This window comes from Prosopis cineraria, unplaced genomic scaffold (genome assembly GCF_029017545.1).
Source record: "Prosopis cineraria cultivar Desert tree isolate PC_DT_omini unplaced genomic scaffold, ASM2901754v1 PC2, whole genome shotgun sequence".
NCBI lineage: Eukaryota > Viridiplantae > Streptophyta > Magnoliopsida > Fabales > Fabaceae > Prosopis > Prosopis cineraria.
This window is the reverse complement of record NW_026555333.1, coordinates 27,083,746-27,109,472: the sequence shown is the minus strand read 5'-3', so window position 1 is coordinate 27,109,472 and position 25,727 is coordinate 27,083,746. Positions and strand designations below refer to the sequence as shown.

The following is a 25,727-nucleotide window of genomic DNA, read 5'->3' as shown; positions in this document are numbered from 1 at the left end:
TTTGATAAAGGTTCAAAGTTTGAATTTTACAAAGAAACAGTTTTATTTTTTTTATTTTTAATTATGGAAAAAAATACCAAAGTTGCTCAGGACTTTTGTATTAAAAAAAATGTTAACCCTTTCTTGTAATTTTTCCCAATATGTTTAGTTCAATTTTTTAAGAGTATCGCAAAAACAAAAATGAAATAAAGAACCAAGAAACAGAACAAAGAGCGAGAGAGAGAGAGGGGGAGAGAGAGAGAGAAGAGAGGAGGAAGAGAGGGAACTAGAGAGGGGATCTGGGAGGCTTTATAGCCGTTGCGAGCTCAGCTACATGATAGATAAACTTCCTACTTTAATTATCTTCCTTCCCTCTTGATTTTCTTGAGTTTTTAAAAGAGGTAAGTTTTAAATTTTGATCCCAAAGGCTTTATATTTGTAAGCTTTGGTTTTCTTGGGTCTTAGGGTAGTTGTTTTAAGTTTCTATATGGTGCTCTAATGTTTTGAGCAGGAAGTTACACTAAGAAAAAGGTTTTAGGGAAAAAATCAAATCCTAAGGGATTGGGTTTTTATCTTCAATAATTTAAACCTATTGATTAGGTTATAATCATGCTATTTGAAGCAATGAGATTTTAATTAAGCTTTGATTTTCATTATAAGGGCTAATTATAAAAGTTAATAACACTAAGTGAAGGTTTTTGGTTGATTAAAAATTGTATGGCTTGAAAATTGGCCTAATGGTGGCTAATAAATGGTTTTGGTGGTTAAGTGGTATTATGTGAATGGTTGGTTTAATATATAGACCATTAGGATGGATTATACCTCATTGTTGGTCTTTAGGTCTGTGGATCTCAGTGTTCTCATCATCGTGGGTTAGGTAGCTTCTCTCTCTCCCTCCCTACTAAATTCTGGTTTATACTTTACTTCTCTATTTATTCCCAATTACTTGTTTACTTTAATTAATAATCACTCTGTATTCTAGTGATATGGGGCTTAAGTGTCTTGTTGATAAATGTACTCTATTCTATTTCATAAATAAATAAAGAAGGAGCAAAAAACTCTAAAATTAATGCCTTTATGTTTATTTTAGTTTAAGCATACCTACTTCATTTGTTTGAAACTAGTTAAAAGTTAGGTCATTATACAACTGCGAGCATTTTTATTTTTGTCACAAGCATTTACTCTATCTGATCATTGAAATATTCTACTTTGATGGTCTTCATAAGTTGAATAATTTGATTTTAATTGAATTCAATGTGTTTGATGCTTTTTATTTATGTATGTTGGATCATACAATGAATAATCTAACTTAAAGACTGGCATCCCAAAATTTCCTCTCTTTCTCTCTCTCAACTGACATCATCATCATCTCCTATTTTGTTCTTGGTTCATGTTCATATCATTTCCTTAGTAGTGTTCTTTTCTATAGCTATTCAAAGGTTGGTGTTGGTGAAAAATGTATGTTAAGAAATATCATCCTCCTTCCTAACAGAGAGCACAGTGCCTCCTTTCGTCCTCCATTACCAATCTGAAGCTTCAAAACTGATAGCAAAGTACACTATTGTTTGCTTTTGCCATTCAAATTAAGTATTGTTCGTACTCGCTATTCATATCTGGGTTCACACTGCTGTCTGCTTCTCTTGTGTTATTCTTAAGGTTTGATTTACTCTTCCTTACACTCTTGGTTTGATTTTTGTTCTGAGATCTAGAAAAATTGGATCCAAGGTTTGATTTTTGCTCTGATTTTTCTTTTTAATGACTGAGTCCCTATACCTTAGTTTTACTAATGTCTTTTTCTTGAATCATTCAAGCTCTGCATTTAAATTGACTTATTTTCTTCTTTTAAAGCTCTTAATGTCTTCTGGTCTGATTTTAGTTTGACCTCAAATTTAATTGGATAAAAAATTGAAATGTTCAGCTTTGCATTGTCTGCTGTTATAACCACGAACCTATCCTTGTGTAAATTGTTGTTTGAATAATTTAGCTTCACTATGATATGTGACTAACTATCATTTAAATCCTTTATAATCATAATAAGCTACATGGAATGCTAACTCAAACTAATGTAAGTAGCAAGAGCTTTCATTACACAATTGAGAGGTTGGGTTCTTGATTTTTAATCCTTGTGCAAATCTAATTCAAAGGTGTTAATATTCTTGCCCTTGCCTTAAAATAGGTCATGTTCTTTGATTGATATAGGTCGAATGATTGAAGCTGTGGCTCTTTTTTCTTTGGTTTTTGGTACTAAGTTCTAATACACTACAACCATACAATTAAATCTGCAATTCTACTCCTCCTCAAGGACCCCAATTGCAACAAGAAATTAATGGCATGCTATTGATTGTTATCTTGTTAGTTGTATTGTGTTGATATTTTCATTGGTTATATTGTTTTAATATGTTCTATTGTATTGCTCTATAGACTATTATTAATATGATGATCATCTAGACTATAGAGTTTGTATCTTAGATGTAACTATTTAAAATAATTTTTATTAGGATTTATTATAGGTTTTAATTATTATAGAGCACGTCCCTTGAATTTGCTTGTCAATTTATAATATTAATTGAATTTGCTGTAATAGATGTAGTTTTTATATGCGTGAAATTAGAGACATGATTGCTGAAGTTGAACTATGCAGAGAAGAGGCATTTGTAACAGCCTGAATCTCCTTTTTGGCAATCAATGAAGTGGTTTCCCTCCTTCCTAAAATGAATGAAGTGAAGTATTGTAAAATTTAGTTGCAATTGAATGCTTTTGTTGGAGGAAGAAGAATGAGAAACTAAAAGGAATTTTCAGTTTGCCTTCTTTCAAAAAAGAAAAGAAGGAAGAAAGGAATTTTCAACTGAGGTCTCAGATTGATTAGCAAGTTAGAACAGTTTAGATTTTGTTTCAAGATACAGAACATGATGTTTTGAATTGGTAGAGAGCTAGTAGAAAGAAGGTGGAAACAACAACAAGGCAAGGGCCAATAGAGAGAGGAATATCATATTCATTTTTTATCCTACAATATTCAACCATTATTAGCCCAATCATGGTTGTTTTCTAGAGAGCATGGAAGAAGGTATGAACTTTATCTCCTCCCAATATCTAGTGAGATTGATTTGTTTAAATGCTTTGAATCTCAATTTGAAAGTGTTCCCCGCGTCATCTGTTCATTATCAACATTACGTTAAGCACCATGCCTGTTCTCTTGCTTAGTTTTACATTTTTTATTCATTTTGATTAATGGATAGATAAAAAATTGTATGAGTGTTAGTATTGCCATTCTTCAATGGCTTGAAGAAGTTGCCTGATTCAATTGGCTTACTAAGAAAACCTTGTTAATGTATTTGGAACAAAAATTAAAAGGGTCTAATTTCAACTATGCATATTTCAAATATTCAAGTAGAGATAGATTCAAATGCCACTACTCAGTGTAATATAGGCCAACTTATGCCTCCATTTGTGGCACCCAATAATTAAACTATTAGGAGTATAGCAATGTGCTTTGTGTCATTTTTAGTTGTGTATTTCCCTTTAAATTTTTCTCATGGATATGTGCTAGAAGTTTTATTTTTGTGAAATTGTATGTTGGAAATTTTTATTATGTACCTTCCTATCTCATGATTAATGTAATGTTACAGCACCTTAAAGAAAATCTGAGTCTATGAGGTGATCTTTACGTTTGATCTTTTTTCTTTCATCAATTTATTTTAAAAATAGAAAAATGATATATTTTGATTTTCAAATGGAAAAATATATTTTTGCCAATTTATTTTTCATTTCTCTTCTATTTCAAATTGATCTCTCTCTATATGTGTACGCACGCACCCGCTCAAACTATTTTCTTCACATATGATGATTTATCTATTACAAGTTGAACATTTTTGTGATAAATTATTGTTTATTTAGAGAGAAAAAGAAAGCATTTATAGAGTACAAGAGATATGATAATAATAATTTCATATTAGAAAAATAAAATCTAATCCCTAATATCATGCTAAAAAGATAATAACAAATAATAATAAATCTAGGATTAATGTAACAGCCCTCCGCTCACCCCGCCTCCCCGAGGTCTTTTGCGGCGCTAGACACTCTCCCCCCAGGCCCCACAATAGGGCGACCCCACCCCTTATGGTGAGCATCAGGAGACAAAGGCTTCCCCGCAGTAGTATGCGGATTATTCCCCTTGCGGAGAGGCTCCGTAGGTTCGATCCTCCAACCTCTCCTACATAACAAAGTTGAGGCTGAACCTGGTACCATTGAACTAAGTGACTCAATGGTACTAGACTTCGCCTCAACTTCGCTAAGGTGGTAGAGGTTGGAGGTTTGAGTCTGGGGAGGTTCTAAAAGACCCCCGTGAGGGTGGGGTGAGGAATAACCACTGTACCACCAGTGGGAAAGCCGGCAATCATGTGGTGACATGTGTGTTGTCCAGCGCTGGGAAAAGACCCTGGAGAGGCAGTGGTGACCCAGAGGGCTATTATAATTAAGATAACAAATAGGCCTAAGACCTATCAGCCCACTTTCAACACTCCCCCTTAAGATGGCAAATAGACATAATGGAGGCAGTCAATCAATATAGATTGATTCGAAATCTGATTCAAATCTAATATAGCACCTATAGGTACATAAAAAATGTATTGAATGGATTCTTTTTAATGAATCGATCCGATCGTAACTTTAAATATGGAATTCAAAGGTATCAAATAGGAAATGATACTCTGAATCATAGAACTATAATGCAATACACAAAAAAAAAACAAAAAATGAAAAATTCTTCTATTCTTAAATACATTTTAATAAATTTTATAAGATTAAATAAAAACTTAATTAATCATTTGATATTGATATAATTGCTATGCTTAGTGCGTGACTTGTTATGTTGGTTTATTGTTTTAGAATGGTTAGAATTCAATAAAAAAATAAACTAACTTGTAGTATTAATTAATTAACAACTATAGAACTAATAACTAGCTCATCGCTTCGCATTATCTGGATCTAAAGAACCAGTGAAGACATAAGTAAGGATAAAATATATTGATCTTTTTTATTCTCGAAGAATGAGGGGCAAAAAGATTGATTGAGAAAGATTTCTTGTTCTTATTAGAAGATCATGATTGGATCCACATATGTTTGGTAAAAAGAAGAATATTCTCCTTTGAGAATAATCAAAAAAGGAAAGTGTTCAATTGGAACATGAAAACATGACTGAATTGGTCCTAGTTACTCTTTGGGACAGAGTTGAAGAAAGGGGGATATTCTCGAACGAGGAAAAGGATCAAATAACTTTGAAAGAATTGAATGAGGAGTCGTATGAGGTGAAAATCTCATGTACGGTTTTATAGAGTGGCAATAAGCATGACTTGTCTGTCAAGTTTTCCATTATCACCCCTAAAAAACCAAACTCTGCCTTACATAAAGTTGTCAAAGTACGCTTAACCTCTGGATTTGAAATCAATGCTTGTATACCTGGTATTGGCCATAATAAACAAGAACATTATGTAGTTCTAGTAAGAAGGGGAAGGGTTAAGGATTTACCCGGTGTGAGATATCACATTATTTGAGGAACCCTAAATATTGTCAGAGTAAAGGATCGTCAACAAGGGCATTCTAATGCATTGTAGATTCTTATCCAAGACTTGTGTCATTTGATGATGCCATGTGAATTGCTAGAAACAAGTAAAGTGTATGGCTTACCCAATAACGAAAGTTTCGTAAGGGAACTAGAGCAAGCTACCTTGAGACAAAAGATCTTCTTTCTGAAGAGATTCGATTTGGAACTATGATATGTCTAAGGTCCAATATTGAAATAATTTTAAAGGCTTTCCTTGACTTTGTCTATGCTAACAAACAATTCAAAATGCCTCAACTTTTTTAGAACAGGTCCGAGTCAAATAGCAATGATTCAAAGCACTTCTTTTTACACTATTTTAGAAACCTAAGGACTCAATCGTATGAATATGTAAAATACAAAATTTCTAATCCTAGCAATAAAAGGAGGGAAATAGATACTTAATTTTAAGTGAGTAAATAAAATTCCATACTCAATCTCATAGATATATATAGAATTCTATGGAAAGCCATATTCGATGAAAGTCATATATATAGCTTGGAGGGAGATATGAAATATCTTTCGAGATCCACCTTACAATATGGGGTCAAAAAGCCAAAATAAATGATTTTAGTGCTTATAAAAAGAAAATGAATTCTTGAACTCTTTTCATGCTCATGTCATGTCGAGGTACTGCAGAAGAAAAAACTGTAAAATCCGATCCAATTTATCATATTCGATTAGCTAACATGTTGGTTAACCATATTTTAAAACATAGAGAAAAAATCATTGGATTATTAAATTATCTATTGAGCCATGAAAAAGATTCAACAAGAGACAAAAATAAATCCACTATCTATTTTATGTCAAGCAATACGTGGAGTAACTCTTGATATAGCAATACGTGTAGGCAGATCAACTCAAGTTCCCATTAAAGTAGGATCCACACAAGGAAAAGCACTTACCATTCGTTGGTTATTAGGGGCATCTCAAAAATGCCCGGGTCAAAATATGGCTTTCAAATTAAGTTTCAAATTAGTGAATGCTACCAAAGGGAGTGGCAATACCATACGCAAAAAGGAAGAGACTCATAGAATGGCAAAGGCAAATAAAGCTTTTGCACATTTTCATTAATCCATAAACAGGATCTATATAGACACATAGACCTATGGATCCATACATCTCAATTGGAAAAGAATCAAAATTGATTGATATATCTCTCAAAACAAATGAAAAGAAAACAAAAGACGAAACATAAATTATGGATCAACTAAGCCCTCTCGGGGACTTGCTTAAGAATAATAAAGATGAATCCTATGTAAATACCATAGAATAAGGTTTAGTCCTATTCATGGGGATTCTATAAATATTCCATTCTAAAAAGAGAAAATTTAAAACAATTAGAATTTTTTTGGAGATTAGATGTAGTTACTAATTCATGATTTGGCATGTACAGAATGAAAACTTCATTATTGATTCTACGAGAATTTTTATGAAAGCCTTTCATATGTTCTCTTAGATAGAAGTTTTATTTTCCCATAATGTATCCAAATTTTAGGCCTAATTCTTCTTCTGATGATCGATTTAACCTCTGATAAAAAAGATATACCTTAGTTGTATTTTTTCTCTCCAACAAGTTTAGTAATGAGCATAATAGCCCTATTGTTCTGATAGAGAGAAGAACCTATGATTAGCTTTTTAGGAAATTTTCAAACAAAGAATTTCAATGAAATCTTTCAATTTCTTATTTTATTACATTCAACTCTATGTATTCCTTTATCCGTAGAGTACATTGAATGTATGAAAATAGCTATAATAGACTTTTTGTTATTCGTATTAATAGCTACTCTAGGAGGAATGTTTTTATGCGGTGCTGACAATTTAATAACAATCTTTATAGCTCTAGAATGTTTCAATTTATGCTCCTATCTATTATCTGTATATACCAAGAAAGATGTACTATCTAATGAGGCTACTATGAAATATTTACTCATGGGTGGGGCAAGCTCTTTTATTCTGGTTCATGATTTCTCTTAGCTATATGGTTCATTTAGGGGAGAGATCGAGCATCAAAAAATAGTGAATGGTCTTATCAATACATAAATGTATAACTCTCTAGGAATTTCAATTGTACTTATATTCATCACTGCAAGAATTGGGTTCAAGCTTTCCCCAGCCCCTTCTCATCAATAGACTCCTGATGTATACAAAAGAGTGTAATTCGTTCAATAAATTCCTGCCTCTCTATCTATTTATGAGATGTTTAGATTTTTCAAAATTCTATGGACATGTAGAAGAGAAATGCTTTTCCCACTTAGACCAAGACATAACTTTACTTATTGAAATAACAATTAAGGTGAAGTAGAGTCAGGAACAATGACTCCCTTTATGATAAACAGATTCATTTTACAAGTTCATTATTATGGGTAGTTCCTACAAAGGATCGGATTAATGACGTATACAATATTTGAATTCTTGATGAAGATTCTACATAGTTGGTTCTCATCCTTCAGAGACTATGAGTGTAATCAGAGCATCTGTCAACAAAAGGACCACCCTAAGATGATTATCTCGTGGCTATTGAGAATGAATCAAATCATATGGTTCTATTTATCATTCTTTTCAACCTCAGTTTTGTAGGAGCAAGTCATAAAGATTGAGAAAAATTGGTCATTCACAACCACTGATGAAGGATTCCTAAAAAATTTAAGGATTAGTAATCCTTTTTAAAATGAAAAATCGAATGGATTTGGTCTTATACATACACGAGGAAGGTAATAAAAAAAGAAAGAACTCATCTTCTTTCTTTTATCACTTAGGAGTCATGTTATATATTTATTATATAATATATTTAAATAATATATATTTAAATAATATATTTAAAAACATTATTCAATATTGGTATTTCAATATCAATATTAAAAATGAGAATAAAATTCAAAATATAAGAATAAAAAAATAGAAACAAAGAAAATCCTATTTCTTACAAAATAGGATTCTCGGGATAAGGAATAAACAAACTATAGATAAATCTAAGCGACTCTTTCTTAAATCTAAGCGATCTTTTCGTAGACGTTTGCCCCCAATCCAATCAGGGGATCGAATTGGACTAAAAAAGGGAAGGAAGAAGGCGAGTCAGTATGCTAATTACTCACCCTCAAATCAGCCCTTCCCGTGGGTTCTTGTCTGAATTTGAATTAATAAATAATTATAGAAGTAAAATCTTAATAGGATTCGAAAAAGCAAAAGCAGCAAAGCAAGTCCACGAAAAAAAATATATGTATTTGATTTGTATTTTTAGGATTAAACAAAAGGATTCGCAAATAAAAGAGCTAATGCTACAACCAGCCCATAAATTGTTAAAGCTTCCATAAAAGCTAGACTAAGCAATAAAGTATCCTGTATTTTTCCCTCTGCCTCGGGTTGTCTCGCGATCCCTTCTACAGCTTGACCTGCAGTAGTACCTTGACCAACCCCAGGTCCAATAGAAGCAAGCCCGACGGCCAACCCAGCAGCAATAACTAAAGCGGCATAAATCAGTGGACGTCTAAAATAAATTAGTAAAAAAGAAACAAAAAGTATGAAACTCCAATATTTTTTTCTTATCTTAAAATAATAGTATAATGGTAAAGAATGTTAAAGTAAATACAAAATGGATGTATCAAGAAAAAGACTACTAAAAAGTAAAGGAGCAATATTAACCCTCTTGATAGAACAAGAAATTAATTATTGCTCCTTCACGTTCAGTTTAAAAACTCGTATACATTAAGACCAAAATCTTATCCATTTATAGATGGAGCCTCAACTGCAACTAGGTCTAGAGGGAAGTTATGAGCATTACGTTCATGCATAGCTTCCATACCAAGGTTAGCTCGGTTAATAATATTAGCCCAGGTACATGATTTTGAATGAGAGAAAGAAGTGGGGAATCCTCTTTTCGACTTTAACTCTCCCACTCTAGTCATTGCTTTTCTTTCTGTTACTTCGAAAGTAGCTGCTTCAGTTTCAGCCACTCAAATTTTTAATATTCCTTTTTATTTCTCATCAAACAAATGGCATCTTCTTCTGAAAATCCTAGGTATTCTTAGCATGATATTGGGGAATCCCATTGCTATTACCTAAACAAGCATGAAACCTATGCTTACGTATTCGTCCATAGGTTAAATCGGATATATAATTATTGGAATAATTGTTGGAGACTCAAATGCTGGATATGCAAGGATGATAACTTATATGTTGTTTTATATCTCCATAAATCTAGGAACTTTTTCTTGCATTGTACCATTTGGTCTACGTACCAGAGCTAATAACATTTGAGATTATGCAGGATTATACATGAAAGATCCTTTTTTGGCTCTCTCCTTAGCCCTATATCTCTTATCCTTAGCAGGTCTCCTCCACTAGCAGGTTTTTTCAAAAAACTTCATTTATTCTAATATGGATGGCAGGTAGGCCCATATTTCTAGGTTTCAATAGGACTCCTTACGAGTGTTGTTTCTATCTACTATTATCTAAAAAGAATTAAGTTATTAATGGCTGGACGAAACCAAAAATAACTCCTCACATGTAAAATTATAGAGGATCCCATTTAAGATTAAATAATTCCATCGAATTGAGTATGATTGTATGTGTGATAGCATCTACTATGCCAGGAATATCAATAAACCTAATTATTGAAATTGCTCAGGATACCCTTTTTTAGCTTCTAGAATCTATTTCTTAGTTCAAGATCCCTCTTACTAACTGGAATCAAAGAATTAGTAGATCTGTTTCGCCTAAAATGGGAATGGGCTAGGGTTATGAACTTATAATCTATAATCTAATGATTGAGTCGATTCCATGATTATAAGTTCATTCCATACAGGACCAGACCTAAATAGGGTTATATACATTCTCATTATGAGAAGGGGTCATTCACGTGTATCTAAATAGATATTATGTTTACATATAGGTCCCTGCATCGTTCCATTCCATTCCATATAGGATTAAGAATAGGCATAATCGAACTTACTTTTTATATATCTCTCATTATTTGGAAACCTATTCACCTCTTTAGGCTTCTATTGAATCGAGAAATAGGTTTGATTATCTATCTTTGTGATAGAATATATATAAGGTATCCTTTAGATAATTCAAATCAAACCAATTAGATGTTCGACTTGGGCCTATATGACATGATCGATTAATAAAAATACTCTAACACTCCACCTTTGTCATATATTCCATACATCACACTAGATAGATATCATATTCATGAAATACAATTCACTTTCAAGATGCCTAGGTAGTGAAATAGTAGACATGTGAGACTTAAAATCTCATGCTAAAGAGCATGGAGGTACGAGTCATCTTCAAGGCATAATATTGAGATCTCTTATTGAATTGGAATAAGTTCAATAGCGAATCATGAAATCTTAGTGATTTTCTCTATCTATAGAATGGGGAGTCCATTTTGAGATCGTCTGCCCTACACCCATCCCTATATGCTTCAATAGGAATCACACAAGGGTAGATTGATTTAATAGAAACCTTGGGTAAAATGCCCACCTATAACCTAATAGATAAAGTACATTACATAGTCCATTTTAGGGATTAGCGACCTACCAATTCAATGACTTTGGCACCGAACGTTCCCAAAATGGGTACTGTACTCTCGGGTCGGGTGAATTCAATAATAGATTCCTATTGGCATTCTAGCCTTCCTTCTCCTTTCAAGGCCTATCCGAAAGGAAAGAGAATTCAGTACTTCTTGGTCGTGAATATTAGAATAGGACAAACCGCCCGTGGATATCTTTGCTTCAAAACAAAATAATTAGAATTAGGCTTAGTTAACTGGAATGTGTATTATCCATCTAGGGGATCTTTCAATTGAGAAGATCTATCGACCTGAATGTGTATAATTAATTAGAATTAGGCTTAGTCAACTGGAATATGTATAAATAATTAGAATTAGGCTTAGTCAACGAAGAGAAAAAAAGGTCTATCTATTTTATTTAGTTATTTAGTTAAACTAATGATTCATCATTAGAGTAGATAGCAACAACCATTTCATCTAGCATACATATTTTTGATTTTCCAATGGATTTACATCTTTCATTAATGAAAATTTTTGATGTAGTAGGTAATAGCTTTGGTTGTTCGCTCTTCAAGAATTCTTGTTCAAGTAGTTCATACCATCCATACATAATATTTTGATCTAAGATTTCAATTCTTCCACATTTCTGCAATAGCATATTGTTCCATAGAGCTAAGGTCCAAAATATAGAAGAAACAGGTGTTTCCATGACTGTACCACCTAGTCAATTCTGTTTCACTTAATCCATATTTTATGGCCATATATCTCTCCAGCTAAGGAATGGGAAACTCTTCTTTTGTTACATGAAACCTATTTTCATTTCATCCGAGAAAAGCCATCTTTTTCTTAACAATGTCTTTGTCATTTGATCCAATAGTATTCTGTTAGATAGGAACATATTTGATAAATATTAATAACTCTTGAATAGAGTATTAGAATAGAAAAATCCATTTGATAATGAACTATTGGTTCTAAACCATCTCTAGTGATGAATTAACAATTTGAAATGCTTTTCTTGCATATTCTTGATAAACCAATGTTTAGACATAGATGTAGAAGGATCCGTTTAGGAAGTAAGAAGCCCTCTTGACATCTCTTCATTTGTAGAGAACTCTTGATGTGAAAACACAGAGACAAAAGGTTGATCTTTGAATAGGAAAAAGAGTGGATCCACAGGGTCCCAAATGAATTGGCTTATTTAAAAAAAGCCTTGTTCTTTAAAAGGATCTATCCTGTGTCTGTATTGCATGGTTCCACTCTGTAAGAACTTCGAATCATTCTCTTGAAGCTCATCTTCTTCATCATAAATGATCTGCTTGCCCTAAAATGACCTGGCCTAATAGGGAAATCCTAATTCATTGGGCCTTTCGATATACTCAAATAGAAGGTCCTAAGGGCGCCATATTCCAGGAGCCCAAACTATGTGATTAAATAAATCCTCCTTTATTTGTTATGGGTCGAGGACTCCTTCCCATTCTTCAAACTTTGATTCATATTTTTCATAGAGAAATCTCTGATCAATGATAGAACAAGATCCATTTTAAATCATATTTAAGGGTTTCCTTAGTTCAGGCTGAAGAAGCAATGTCACTCGATCATTATCAAACTAGCTGCGAACTTTTTCTGTCTGTGAGGATCCTACCAGAGTGCATTCTACTTCTAATAGGCCATGAACTAGATCAGAATCATTCTCAACGAGTCCATAAGAAGTGATCCCATTTTTTCATCAAGTCCGGGTAGAGACTAAAGGTCTTGAGCGACTAATCCAACAGAACAACTTAAAAGATAAAGATGTATCATTAATTTCTTCATGCTCATTCCAAGTTCGAAGTACCTTTTATACAAATAAGAATCCCCCTCATTACATGATTTCTTCTTTATATAGATGGATATAAGATCTATGGAGCAATTACTTAGAAGTACATTTGTGAAATAGCCCTTCCTATTTGATAGAAATGAATCTTATGATCCTGAACCAATCTTACCTGGGATTGCAAATCCCAAGTTGTCTATGAAGAGCAAATCTAATTAGATTAGTGCCCATAATTGATTTCTTTTGTATAATACTAATTGATAGGGCCTTATTAGTAAGTGCCACAACATCTCGTACATTCGAACCTATAGTTATAGACCCAAATCCATTAGTATGGAACATTTTATTTTCCAAGTGAAATCCCCTAGTATATGAAAGAGTGAAAAAGTGCTTTCATTGTTATGGAATAAGAAGCCTTCATATCTTAATGCATGTATTTAATTTATTCAGAGCTATTAGAGCGGGGTTTCAATTTTTGGGGAATATGAGTCGAAGCAATAACAAGAATATTTCTAGTGTAACATCTTCCACAATCCCTAGAGAGATAGATCACTAATAGATCGAGGGATAAGTAATTCAACTCATTCACATCTAGATCATGAAAGTTTGGAATCCATATTATGTAAGGAGACATTGCTTTTGCTAATTTGAATTAAAGGGTGATATAGATAGAAAACTAGTATTTTTCCAGCATTATATCCATAATTAGTGCATTCATCATAATTAGAAGCTCCAACTCCATATCAATGTCACCATCATTAATATCGTCACTATCGTCAATATCAACAATAAGAAAACCCTTAGGCTTATTATTCAGGAACTTGTTGAAAATACTATAATGAAAGGAATATAGGAGTTTGTCACTAGTTATTTGACTAAATAGGATCATCTAGTTCTTATAGAACCTATCACTAAAATACCCTTAGGGGGGATAGGGCTAAGTAGAGAGAAAAGGGTTTTCCATGAGATGGAAAATGAAAACTATTAGCCCTACATGAGATTTGTGAATAAGTGATTGTCTGATAATGAGCAAGGAATATCTATCTTTACTAAACAGGATGTATTGAACTCATAATTCATTAGATACTTTTTATGAATGTCAACTAAGTATCATAAGAAAATTACTCCAGGTTGTTCAATCATTTGATAACCAGAGTCATTCTTTGATAAATAATCACTATGAGTCAGACTCAATAGAATTTGATCAATCCTTTTTTCTCTCGTTAAGGTAGAGAACTGAACCAAGAATTCTCTTTCTTTATCATCAATCAAATCACTGTTTGAGACCCAAGATTCTATTTTATCATCAATCCAATCACCATTCACGTTTTTTCTTTTTCTTATCAAGGAATAGATTGCTTTACTTGTATGACTTAAATGTCTCATATTTCTCAAAAAAGCAATTCAATTGATAGGATGGTATGATACTTATGAGATCGATGAGACTCAAATATTTCTTCTTAGAACGTATTGATTTGACCCCATAAGTAGGACCACCACCCAATAGCATGTTGCTGCCAAAAACAAAACCCCATATTTTTTCTAGAGAATCTCCTAATTATTTTAGAGAAACTAGAAAGAGATTCTTTAACTAAAAAGAATTCAGTTCAGATATAGGATACCTATCCAGAAGTTTTTGCAACTCAATCATGTATAATGGAATCATCAAAGATTTGACCTTTTCAAACTCTGTCTGTAACTCACTATAGGCTGGAGAAACAAAGAGAATATGTGTATGAATGAGATATCCAGGAACAAGAAGAAGGAAAAGGATTTAATAGAGGAACTCTCGAACATTTAGCGATCTCAGATGTGTCGACATCAATGGTGACTCATTATTTCAATGAATAATTTCTTTGGATAGAAGAAGATTATGTAAACACTTACTCAAAATCTCACTTATCAGATTCCATTATAGAAGACACAATTTTTTTTGAAGAATTTGCATGATATATCCGATCCATGCATAATATCATGAAAAATGGATACAAATTTTTAGCTGCTACTTAGTATTGGCAATAGGTCTGAAAAATTATCTAAAAATAGAGATTTTAGATATTTGTACCCTGTCAAAGTAAGGAACCATTGTATATATATTTGGAATAGATTCCATTTTGAGAGAGTTGAAAAAGCACTATCTCGTTGAAAGGTTCTAAACATCTACCCTTTCTTAAGGCATTTTTTTAGATAAAGACTCCAATTTTTCCTCTTTTTGAATGGTAAATATTTCTCAAAACATAAAGTGTGAATCAAACCCATATTTGAATTGAAATTGAAATACTGATGCAAGTTCTTTCCTTCTAAATCAAATAGATTCATATCTGAAAGAGGTTTTGTCACTTTGTTAGAGGTGTTCCAAAAATGTTCACGATCAAGTAAATAGCTCTACGAACGAATGGATCGGATCGAATTAGAAAATGGAAAGATTTGTACAAGTTATACCTTTCATCACCACTTTGCAGAAAATTGTTAGGTATGAATATGTTAGATACCTATGGCTCGATTGGTGAAATAGTTTCTCTCTCCAAAAAAGCATTTTTTAACTGTCGCATAAAGAAAATATTTTATTGTGAATGAACAAGATATTAAGGAATTGTCTATGCGTAAAATCATAATTATTGATGGAGGCCTTTTCCACAAAAAAAGGAATCTTTTGTTACACTAGAAGCAAAAGTGATGTCGATTATTCAAGAATTGAAGTCGATTTGCTTTAAAAAAAGAGAATATCAATGAACTTCTATAAAATGGTTTCGCGGAATTCAGCCAATTGTCTTGATTGCAGGATATCATTGAGAAATAGGAATTCATGTTATCAAAAGATTTCCTGTAATTCTTTCTAGTATGGAATGAGTCAATCATCTACTTTGGTATCTTATTAAACAAAAATGGTGATATTGTTCCTTGATTGATCAAGAATTTTGATTTTTGGGGAAGTATCATTGTCATCCAATAAGAAGGGTTTCCATTTTTTCAAATGAACAATTTAAAGACTCATTGATTCTAACAACTAATTGCAGAGTTGATCATTCGAACCTTTCAATTCATAGATGTAGATCTCTGACCTATGAATAGGGATACTCCTAAAACTCACAAAGAAAAAAGGAAGTGAAAGACAAAAAGAGAAGAAACTTGGACAAAAAAAGAAGTAACTTGGACAAAAAGAAACAAAGTAACTTAGAGAAATCTTATTGTTGATAACCTCAAATCAATCAATCAAAAATTGATTAATACATAATTGATTAAACACTACTTGAAAACAGCTATTCTACTTAAAAATGAAATGTTCCAAATGTTCCTAGAAATTCTTACTCCCATTGGACCATTTGTATCTATATGTATTAGGATCCTGATTCATGGATCTCTTAGTTTGAGAAATCAAATAAGAGGATCGAACCATTTCTTTTGACTCTTTTTCAAATTTGATAAATGTTGGTTGATCGTGTATTTCATTATAGTTCTATGATTTAGAGTATCATTTCCTATTTGATATCTTTAAATTCCATATTTGAAGTTGCGATCAGATTGATTCATTAAAAAGAATCGATTCAATACATTTCTTATGTACCCATAGGTGCTATATTGGATTTCAATCAGATTTTGGATCAATCTATATTGATTGACTGCCTCCATTATGTTGTTGCTAGCAAATACCACTCTTTTTGGTTTTATATCTTCTAAATCATTCTCGCAAGAGATCCAGATCCATTTTTTTTCGGATCCTTCGATAAAAGATTCATTCTCTTCATAAAAAATAGGAGGTAAAACTAATAAAGAATTCTTTTTCAATTCATCCCTAGAATTGAAAACCTCATTCAAGAATTGTTTTGATCCAATCTGGAGGAATCAATAGGAAAGGTAAATCCCTTATGATATACCAGACCCGGCTCAGTTATTGGTAGAGTGAATAGATCTATCATTTCTTGAAATCTCTCTTTTAATTTAAAATCATTTGTAATGTGTATCCCCCCTGTTTCGGTCACAGAATGGATGAAATAAAATAAAAAATGATTTTTTGTTCAAGAATAAAATCTTATTGGAACTGTCCAGTTCATCCTTTGGGACCATATCACATCCCGGATCTGATGAAATAGGATGAATTGAGATGGTATTTTGTAAATACTTAATCTTCTTGAATATATTAATTATTTCTTTATTTTCTGATTGCCTAGAAAGAAGAAAAGAAACATCTTTTCTTTCTTCAATAATTTCTAATCTCTAATGGACCTTTCAGTAGGATTCAAACCCAGATGAAGTTCTAACCATCTTTCAGAGAAAAAAGAATGAATGAATCTTGTAGGATTCCTTAGAGATTCTTCAATTTCTTCTAGAAGCAGATGATCACATTCTGTGAATAGCCGAGACGTTGAGGAACATCCAGAAAGGCATTTAGGGAATCGCTCTGATTCTTTCTCTATTTATTCCATTTGAAGAAAGGAAGGATCCTAACAAAGAATCGATCTTTCTTTTAGTTGTTGAATCTCTCTTTGATTGATCAATGTGTGATATTCTGAATCCTTATTGCTAATAGAATCAAAATGATCTCTGGATTTATCAGAAGATCTTTTCAATTGGCTAGAATCTATTACTTGAATGAAACTAGATCTTGTGGAATCATATTGAACATTTGACGATACATTATGTACCTTGCTAAAAAATCAATCCTTGTTTAACAACCAAACATTGTCTAACCAAATCCAATTCTCTCTCAAGATATTCCTTAAAAAATCTGATTCGTGTGGATTCTTCCCCTAACTAACGAAGAGGTATTGGCAGAATTGCCACACATGAAATTAAGCACAATTTTGCAACGAAATAGCCCACTGGTTTCTCAAGAAGAGATGGGAAACTTGCTCAATATCATTTGATTGAATAGTTGACCCAGCTCCTTGTTGTTATAAGAAACCCTCCACTTCAATTGGTATTTTTTCATAAAAAGCAAACATGAGATAATAAATCCAGTCTTTCACTAAGATTTTGAATAGCTATCCTAAATTTAACTTGATTATGTTTCACCTTTTCCTCAAAGAAAGATGATCAAACAATTCCCAATCATGGTCCTTGCGAATCAGATCATCCATATAATATACAAAAAGAAACTCCAGATATTTGATATCTTTCTCTTTAATTGAGATCTCAATTCTAACAATGGTTTCATTAGATATCTTACAACTAGAATCCCTCTTTTTTTTTATCCAGTTCCTCTACCACTGCGAACCCCAATTAAATTAAGGCATGATACACTTATTAGTTATTAGGAGAACCTAAGTACTCTCTTTCGGATCCAGGAAAGAGCTCTCAGAGATCTTTTTTCCTTTTAGAAGATATAAGAGTGAAACAATCAACTTATTGATATTGGAAGACTCAAAAGATTCTTCCAATATATCATTTCTGGGTCTGATGGAATTCATAGGTGTAGGAAAAAGCCCTGTCAAATAGAGATTTCTTCTTTCGACCATCTTTCAATTGTTAATACGATATATAAGGACCGCTACTATAAAGAGTACTACACCCTTGATCGTGAAATATCGATTACTTATTGAACCCTATGAATTGCGTGAAAGTAGGATACTCTAAATTCGGGAGTCTATGAGTTTTATAAAATGCTCTTGATGAAAAAAATGTGAATGAAATATCCGACTGAATTGAATTAGGTCCATAAATCTAAGAAATAGTGAGAATTCTTGATCTCTCTCAATTCAAAAATCTAGGATTTGAATTGATGTCCTTTCATTAAGTCCTCCTAAATTGCATTGATTTATCCTAAAGATTTCATTTCAATTGGAATTTGGTTATTCACCATGTATGAGGATCCCTATTAAGCATTTATGGCTGAATGGTTAAAGAACCCAACTTATTATTGGCGAATTCATAGGTTTAATTCCTACTAGATGCACGCCAATGAGACCTTCCAATAAGGCTATTGGAATTAGCTCTGTATCAATGGAATCTTAGCATCCATACATAACGAATTGGTGTAGTATATTCATAATATAATATATGAATAGAAAGAACTAGCATTCTTATTGAGACTAGAACTTATGGGATAGAAAATAGATTTATGGATGGAATCAAATATGTAGTATTTACAAACAAAAGTATTCAGTTATTAAGGAAAAATCAATATACTTCTAATGTCGAATCAGGATCAATTAGGACAGAAATAAAGTATTGGGTTGAACTCTTCTTTGGTATCAAGGTAATAGCTATAAATAATCATCGACTCCCAGTAAAGCGTAGAAGAATGGGACCTATTATGGGACATACAATGCATTACAGACATGATCATTATGCTTCAACCGACTTATTCTATTCCACCTCTTAGAAAGAAAAGAACTTAAATCAAAATACTTAATAGCATAGCGATACATTTATACAAAACTTATACCTTGAGCACATGCAATGGAGCCGTAGACAGTCAAGTGAAATCCAATCCATGAAATAATTTGATCTATGGATAGCATCATTATGGTAAAGGTCATAATACTAGAGGAATCATTACTGCAGGGCATAGAGGGGGAGGTCATAAGCATCTATACCGTAAAATCAATTTTCAACGGAATGAAAAAGACATATATGGTAAAATCATAACCATAGAATACGACCCTAACTGAAATGCATACATTTGTCTCATATACTATGGGGATGGTGAGAAAAGATATATTTTACATCCTAGAGGGGCTATAATTAGAAATACCATTGTTTTTGGTACAGAAGTTCCTATAAAAATGGGAAATGCCCTACCTTTAAGTATGGTTTGAACTATTGATTTACATAATTAGAAGTAACCAATTAGGTTTATGGCGAAACCTAGAAATCAATCACTGATCCAATTTGAGTACCTCTATAGGATAGACCTCAACAGAAAACTAAAGAGTAACAGCAGTAAGTGATTGAGTTTAGTAGTTCCACATATAAAATTATTGACTCTAGAGATATAGTAATATGGAAAAGACAAAATTGTTTAAAGCACTGACAGAACCAGAAGCGCCCCTTGTTTTAAAGAGGGAAGGATGGGTTATTCATATTTCATTTGGTGGTCAAAGGCAAATTGAAAGCTAAGAAGTGATAATTCTAAGGATTCCCCAGGGGGAAAAATAGAGATGTCTCCTACATTACTCATAATATGTGGTTGTACCGACGTAATTTTATAGAGTCATTCAGTTTGAATGCTACATGAAGAACATAAGCCAAATAAAGGAACAAGAAGACCTAGGATGTAGAAGATCATAACATGAGTGATTCGACAGATTTGGATTCCTATATATCCAATCATGCGGTACTTCATTGTACGATATATATATATATATATATATAAGATCTATTTGTATAGATATCATCATCTACATTCAAAAAGCCGTATGCTTTGGAAGAAGCTTGTACAATTTGGGAATGGGTTTTGATTGATCAAAAAGAAGAATCTACTTCAACCGATATGCCCTTAGGCACAGCCATACATAACATAGAAATCACACTTGAAAAGGGTGGACAATTAGCTAGAGCAGCAAGTGCTCTAGCAAATCTAATTGCAAAAGAGGGGAAATCGACCACTTTAAAATTACCTTCTAGAGAGGTCCATTTGATATCCAAGAACTGCTCAGCAATAGTCAAATAAGTGAGGAATGTTGGGGTAAATTAGAAAATTTTGGGTAGAGCCGAATCTAAATGTTGGCTAGGTAAGCGTCCTCCAGTAAGAGGAGTAGTTATGAACCCTATAGACCATCCCCATGGGGGTGGTGAAAGGAGGGCCCTAATTGGTAGAAAAAAAACCCGCAACTCTTTAAGGTTATCCTACACTTGGAAGAAGAAGTAGAAAAAGGAAAAAAATATAGTAATAATTTGATTCTTCGTCGCCATAGTAAGTAGTAAATAGTAGAGTAGAGAAAATAGAATTTGTTTCTTCATCTTTACAAAAAAAAATAGGAGTAATGGACTGTGACACATTCACTAAAAAGAAATCCTTTTCTAGAAAATCATTTATTAAGAAAAATAAGTAAACTTAACACAAAAGCAGAAAAAGAAATAATAGTAACTTGGTCCAGAGCATCTACAATTATACCCATAATGATTGGGCATACGATTGCTATCCATAATGGAAAAGAGCATTTACCTATTTATATAACAGATCATATGGTAGGACATAAATTGGGAGAATTTTCACCGACTATAAACTTCCGAGGACATGCGAAAAATGGTAATAAATCTCATCGTTAATTTAGTGATTAAGAGATTACTAAAATACTAAAAAATAATTCATTAAAATTTGATTTATATATTAATATTCTCATCTTAATTTTAGAATTTATTAATATATATATATATAATATTCAATATAATATTCAAAGGAAAATTATTCAAATATATTATTTTTATTTATTAATAATAATTATTAATAAATAATTATTATTTTGAAATAAAATAAATAATAAAAAAAAGAGTCAAGTCAAACCTTATGAAAATAAATATAAATATAAATATAAATAGAAAGAAGTATACCCTTTGGGTCAACATATATGCATGTTTGCTCATAACACAAACTACAACACAAATAGTAATTGTTGAAATTCGTAAAAAGTACATAGATACAAAGTGTCATTTTATGTATAATAGTGGGGGATTATAGGACAAAAAATAAATCTACTCAGTTTCAAACTTGGTACAACTCAAAGTCATCATTTTGTTTGGTTTGCACAACCAAAAATTATTCCAAGAGTCTACAAGAAGATGAAAAAAAACATGAGATTGTATCAAGAATTATGTACAAAAAAATATGAGAATATCTTATAGTATCGAGGGAATTACATGGATAAAAATTCAAAAAAGAATCGATCTGATTCAAGTCATAATCTATATAGGATTTCCAAAGTTATTAAGAGAAGGTAAACCTCAAAGAATCGAAGAATTACAGACGAATGTGCAAAAAAAAACTTAATTGTATGAATGGAAAACTCAACATTGCTATTACAAGAATTGCAAACCCTTATAGACACCCTAATATTCTTGCAGAATTTATAATCAGACAATTAAAGAATAGAGTTTCCTTTCATAAAGCAATGAAAAAAGCTATTGAATTAACTAAATTAGCAGGTACAAAAGGAGTTCAAGTACAAATTGCAGAACATATTGATGGAAAAGAAATTGCACATGTCGAGTAGATCAGAGAAGGTAGGATTCCTCTACAAACCATTCAAGCAAAACTTGATTATTGTTCTTATACAGTTCAAACTATTTATAGGGTATTAGGCATCAAAATTTGGATATTTGTAAATGACGAATAATAAACTTTGCCTTATCTTTAACGTTCTATCTAGCACAAAAAAAAAAAAAAAAGTGAAAAATTCTTCTATTCTTAAATAAATTTTAATAAATTTTATAAGATTGAATAAAAATTTGATTAATCATTGGATATTGACATAATTGCTATGCTTAGTGTGCGACTCGTTGTGTTGGTTTATTTGTTTAGAATAGTTAGAATTCAACAAAAAAAATAAACTAACTCGTAGTATTAATTAATTAATAACTATAAAACTAATAACCAACTCATCGCTTCGCATTATCTGGATCTAAAGAACCAATCATGATATAAGTAAAGATATAATATATTGGTGATATCATTATGCCAACTAAAATATTGCATAAAAAAGAAAAATGAATCTGATTATGAGTTGTGAAGCAATAAGAATATATGGATAAATGAAAGGTTGAAAGAAAGAGAGAAAAAGAATATCAATTATATAGAATTCTAATATGTAAGGTCTATAAGTCATGTTATAAAAGGTAGTGTAATAAAGCATCAATATTAATTAATTCATAATTAGATGACTATATTAATTGAATAAACAAATCAAGAGCCCTAAGTCACTAAAAACTGAGAAGGTTGACTAAAGACAAAATGGAATTAGAGGCTCCATTGTACAATTGAGACGTAACCATTAAGCGAGAAGCTATGGGAACGACGGAACCTGTGAATGCCTAAGATTTTATTAAAAACAAATCTTAATGATTCATTAGGTGGGATGGCGGAAGGAACCAAAAACTAATCCATTTATTCTAAGGAAGCTTGTTCTGAGGAGTCATGGGCTAACCCTACATCTAAAATAGGTAATGAAAGAGTAAATATTTTCTCACAAAAATCTTGATTTTATTGGATTTCTAAATAGGTGCCAATTTGATATGGTAATAAAAGGAAAAACAAAATAAAGATTCGTTAGAACCTTATAACATAAGAAAACAACATTATCTATTCATATCTAGACAACAAGAATTTTCTATAATAGAAAAATAATATTTGTTAAAAGAATACTTATTTACTTATATATGAAAACAAGATATACAAATTTCCAATAAACTAATAGATTAGATTAAATCTCAAAAAGTCCCACCACGATTCGATATATTATTATTTTCATGAAATCCATGTATATTTATATTCTATTTTAATTGTTTCATTCGCGAGGAGCCGTATAAGGTGAAAATCTCATGTACAATTCTATAGTAGAGATGGAATAGAGAAAAAACCATCAACTATAACCCCAAAAAAACCAGATTCCATAAACAACATAAAGGAAGAATGAAAGGAATATCCTCTTGAGGTAATCATATTTGCTTTGATAGATATGCTCTTTAAGCACTTGAACCCACTTGGATCACATCTAGACAAATAGAAGTAGGGTAGCGAGCAATGTCATGAAATGCCCGCCGCGATGGAAAAATATGGATACACATATTTTCAAATAAGCCGGTTACAGTAAGACCTACAGAAACACATATGGGGCTAGGAAAAGGATCTCCCGAATATTGGGTAGCTGTCTTTAAACTGAGTAGAATACTTTATGAAATGGGTGGAGTTACAGAAAATATAGCCAGAAAGGCTATTGCAATAGCAGCATCCAAAATGCCTATACGAACTCAATTCATTATTTTGACATAATAATTAGAACCAAAGGAAAGAGGTCTTTGGGATGAAAAAAAAAACAATTGAAATTGTAGGTTTTTTTTATACACAATATTTCTTGTTTTTTTTACTTCACCCTTTACACTGAAAGAACAGACAAAAAAATGATATGATTCAACCTTAAACCTATTTGAATGTAGCTAATAATAGTGGGGCCCACGAATTGATGTGTATTCGATTTTGAATCATAGGAACTGGTAGTTGATGATATGCCTATATTGGTGACGTTATTGTTACTGTAATCAAGGAAGTAGTACCAAATACACCATTAGAAAGATCAAAAGTGATCAGAGCTATAATTATACATACTTGTAAAGAACTCAAACGTAACAACAATATGATAATATAATATGATGAACTACAGTTGTCATTGATTAAGAAGGAAATCCAAAAGGAACTTGAATTTTTAGTGTGATCGCTCAGGAATTGAGACAGTTAAATTTCACTAAAATAGTTTCATTAGCACCCAAAGTATTATAAGATGAGACTATGAGATATATGATATATTTATAGAATTTGAATGAAATAGATTAATTAATAGATTGATTATGTCTCACACATATATCTTTTCTTTTGTAATTATTATAAAAAAGGAATTCTAAATCCAAATATTTCAATATTCAATTTCAAATAGAATTCATAAATATAAATAATAATTAATAAAAATATAATAAAATAAATTAGAAATTAATAAATTAAATAATAAGAAATTGAATATTATTAAATTAATAAAAGAGCATGTTGATTATATCAAAAGTCAAAGGCAACAATCATTTTAGTTTATCATGGGTAAGGACAACATTGCTGACATAATAACCTCTATACAAAATGTTGACATGAATAGAAAAGGGACGGTTCGAATACCATCTACTAACATCACTAAAAAAATGGTTACAATACTTTTCCAAGAAGGTTTTATTCAAAATGTGAGAAAACATAGGGAAAGCAATAAATATTTTTTTTGTTTTAACTCTATGGCATAGAAGAAATAGGAAAGGGTCATATAAAACTATTTTGAATTTAAAATGAATCAATAGACCAGGTCTATGAATCTATTCTAATTATCAACAAATGCCTAGAATTTTAGGAGGGATGGGGATTGTAATTCTTTCTACTTCCCAAAGCATAATGACAGATCGAGAGGCTTAATTAGAAAGATTTGGTGGAGAAATTTTATGTTATATATGATAATCTTTCAGGTATCCAAATTCTATAAAAAACTTACATACATTTTTATGCAAAAAGAGAGAGAAAAAGTGAGCTTCTAATATCACTCCACTCCACATATATTAGTTAATACAGGAAAAGGGTTTTAACTGCAATAGAAAAAATTAGGAAGGTTTAATTACTGAACCACTTCCCAATGGTATGTTCTAGGTTTGTTCCTTTAATGAAAATAAGATTCTAGATAATGAAAATATGGATTCTAAGTGGTCATGTTTCTGGAAGGATTCAACATAGTTTTATACGGGGAGAAAAAGCAAACAATAAAAGTAAATCATTTTGATTCAAACGGAGGATTGTAGATTCTGGAACAAAAATTCAAATGATTATACTTTTTTTCAAATTCAACATTCTTTTTTTTTATGGAGATACAATTAGAAGTTAAAAATTTCAGAAAACTCTATTCTCTTCCAATAAATAAATTCAAAATTCAATTAAGGAATAACAAATATGGAAATAAGGGCCTCCGTTCGTAAAATTTGTGAAAAATGTCAACTAACTTGTAGACGCAGACGAATTATAGTAATTTGTTCCAATCCAAGACATAAACAAAGACAAGGATAATCTTTCTAAAAAAACAAATCCAAAAAAAGAAAAGGGGAGCTTGACTGGATGCACAAAAAATGAAAAAAAAATGAAAAAATTATCT

The 25,727-nt window shown here is 31.7% G+C and overlaps 2 pseudogenes; both read left to right on the top strand.

Annotated features, from left to right (window-relative positions):
• Nucleotides 1-20,134: 20,134 nt before the first annotated feature.
• LOC129302690 (50S ribosomal protein L2, chloroplastic-like) lies at nucleotides 20,135-20,766 on the top strand (annotated as a pseudogene).
• A 316-nt stretch (nucleotides 20,767-21,082) lies between these two features.
• LOC129302689 (30S ribosomal protein S3, chloroplastic-like) lies at nucleotides 21,083-22,178 on the top strand (annotated as a pseudogene).
• The last annotated feature ends 3,549 nt before the right edge of the window (nucleotides 22,179-25,727 follow it).